The sequence below is a fragment of the Helianthus annuus genome, chromosome 2 (assembly GCF_002127325.2).
Source record: "Helianthus annuus cultivar XRQ/B chromosome 2, HanXRQr2.0-SUNRISE, whole genome shotgun sequence".
In the NCBI taxonomy this organism is placed as follows: Eukaryota; Viridiplantae; Streptophyta; class Magnoliopsida; order Asterales; family Asteraceae; genus Helianthus; species Helianthus annuus.
Genome location: NC_035434.2, coordinates 88,378,453 through 88,381,898, shown reverse-complemented (window position 1 = coordinate 88,381,898; position 3,446 = coordinate 88,378,453).

Below are 3,446 nucleotides of genomic sequence, written 5' to 3'. Positions count from 1 at the left end.
TATTGATGTCAAAATTTATGTTGATATAATCATTGTGAAAATTGTGTTGCGTCTAAGTTGGAGAATTGGTAATTTTCATCTGAGTTTTGAATGATTATGTGACATGAGTTTTGAATGATTACGAGGCATGATATATTGTCCAGTTGTTTTATCCTATACATGTAAATATCTTCAATTTGGTTCTTTTTTCCCTCTTATTTGTTCATGCTCAAATTGACTATAAATAATAAGCATGAAGTATAAAAGCTTATTACTTGTATTTATTAGGCATATATGATTTTTGGAATATTATATATTCTTTTAGTTATAATATCTAATGTAAAAGTAATTTGACATAGATTAGCTTAATTTAATATAAGACTTCGCTATTAATAAACTTCATATCAAATTTAAAATACATATTAATAATATGATTTTATTTCAAAACTAAGCTAATTTATATAAAAAAAACTGTTTTTTAGATTTAATAAAATTAAAAATTATAAGTTATTAGAAAAAATAAGTTGAAATTAATTGTAAGGAAAGATAAAAAGAAAAAAGATTATATAAATTATGTGGTATGGTTTGGGGTTACAAGGTCGTGAGTTTTTTCCCCCTAAAAGAGTGTTTTTTATTTTTATTTTCATTAAATCCATATTGTAACTAACCCAATTTGAGTCATCATAGTGGATAGTTTAAGCTATAGACTCTTATGAAGTTATTTACAAACCAAAATAATTTAGGGGCTGTTTGGTAGCCTCTGAATGATTATTAAGAGGCTACCTTTTAATGGAACCATTAAGAATTTTACCAATAAAAAGGTAGAAGAATGTGACATGTGATGATTTACCATTCAGAGGTTATCTCTTAACCATTCAGACTTGAGGTTACCTCTTATTCATTCAAAGGTTTTAAACCATTAAGAGGTAGGATCTGAATGGTCAATAAGAGGCTACCAAACAACCCCTTAGATAGCTAAAATAAGTATGGTATTGTATTAACGAGATGCATTTGATTAGTATTATGTCTTTTTTGCTTGTATGAAGTGAAGTAAATTTAAAGATCGAGTAAAGGTTTAAAAGTTACCTAAAACTAACACAATACAACTAACAAAAAAGATACAAAAAACAAGAGAGCAATTACGAAGATCAGAAACAAGCAATCACTTCCAATTTTGAGTTTGGTTATTTAGTACGAAGCCTAAGTTTATACAATTTATAATGAGAGAATTGTATAACCAACAGAAAACGATTACCGCGTTGTAAATTGTCATCGTCGCCGCATCCCAAATCCATGTGTAGTGACACCCTTAAGATACCAAAAATTATTGTATTAATGGTTTCTTGAAGTACTTGATAATTTAAATGCTAAATTTATTAGTTACTAGACATGTGTGACGCTTATGACGTATATCCACCGCAATAATGTTAAAATAGATATTATATGACGTATATCCACCATAATAATGCTACAATAAAGTGTCGCCCCCGCCGCATCGCGCGGGCACCCTACTAGTTTTTAAAAATAAATCTTGATGACTGTTTTTATTAACATATGACATTATATTTTATTCAATACGTGCAATATATGAGTTCTTTAAGTTCATTTTCAGCACTAACCTCAATCAAAGCACGAGCATAGCTACTCATATCACTATTGCTATCCCTAAAATGGATGAGGAGGGTTATATTATGGAACGAGTGAAAGTTGAATATGAATGGAAACCGTTACGATGTGCAACTTGTTGCTTGTTTGGTCATGATGAGACTTCATGTACTAAAGGGGATAAAGGTAAAGCAAAACAGGTGGTTATTGACGACGAGGGCTTTGTTACGGATAGGAAGCGAGTGGCAAAACAATCGTTTCCTCAGAAAAAACAAAAACCAAGGGTTATTTATAGGCCAAAGTTGAACAAGTTTGGAGCTAGTACTTCGGGCACGAAAGAGTCTAGTGGTGGGCAGCCAACGGTGAAAGTTGCAAACAAGTTTCAGGTTCTAGATATGGAAGGAGATGGAGAGGGTTTAAAGGATGATAACAAGTCTGATAAGTCGATTCCAAGTGGTAGCCATAGTAAGAATGATGAGGTAATGGACCAATTTCAAACTGAAATTTCAGATTATATGTGTGCTGGCACGCATGGTAGTACTTCTGAGGGGGCAAGCACTCCCGGGCCTACTGGTGTCAATGGATAGTATGGCCGTTTGGAATATTAGGGGTTTGAACCTACCCCTGAAACAAAAGGAGGTTCGGTCGCTTATTTCTGAGAAGCGGTTAAAAATTTGTACTATCTTGGAATCACATGTTTCTGTTGCTAATCTTGGTAGGGTTTGTAAAAATGTTTTTCGTTCATGGGATTGGACTTCTAATGGTGCTTGTTGTGATCGTGGAACTAGAATAATTGTTGGTTGGGACAATAATGTTGTGGACCTTGTGGTTATTGATCAAACGGATCAGGTTATACATGTTATTATTCGTTCGAAAGCTGATGCCAAAACCATATTTTGCTCGTTCATTTATGCAGAAAATAAGTATCAACTTCGAAGGGATCTTTGGGATAACCTGAATAGACACAAGTTGTTTGTCAATGATAGGCCTTGGATTGTGTTAGGTGACTTTAACTCGGCCCTTTCGCAGGATGATTGTTTGGTTGGGTCGTCTAATATGTCGATTGGTATGCGTGAATTTGCTCAATGTGTTCAGCATAATGAGTGGATAGACATTAAAAGCCATGGCATGCAGTTTACTTGGAGTCAAAAACCGAAGAATGGTGTGGGTATTTTGAAGAAAATCGATAGAGTCATGGGCAACATACACTTGCTAGATGCGTATCCGGATGTGTTTGTTTTCTTTCACCCGTTTCGGGTATCGGACCACACCCCGTGTATTGTTAACCTTCAGGTACTCAAAAATAATCGGCAAAAACCCTTTAAATTTGCAAACTTTTTGGTTAAAAAAGATGGATTCTTGGATAGTGTGGCTAGTGTATGGTCAGAACCGGTGCATGGTGTCACGATGTACTCGGTGGTAAAGAAGCTAGCGCTTCTGAAATCTCCTTTGAGACGGCTTTTATTCAAGCAAGGAAATATTCACGAGCGTGTTATTCTCCTAAGGAAAAAGCTGGATGAGATTCAGTTGGCCATTGATGCGAACCCGTTAGATGTATCTCTTAGAGAAGCTGAATCTGAATGTCTTCATGAGTTCCAATCGGTTTCGTATGATGAGGAATGTTTCCTAAAGCAAAAATCTAAAGCAGATTGGCTAGCCGCTGGTGACTCAAACACAAAGTTTTTCCATAATAGTGTCAAGATGAGAAATGCATGCATGAAGATACATAGTGTCCAAGATACTTCTGGTGTTTGTTTCCACGGTGATGATGTGTATGGAACTTTGGTATCGCACTACTCTAACTTCTTGGGTGTGCAGGATCAGGTGGCTTCCCTTCCAGGTGATTTTATTTTTCCGAATGT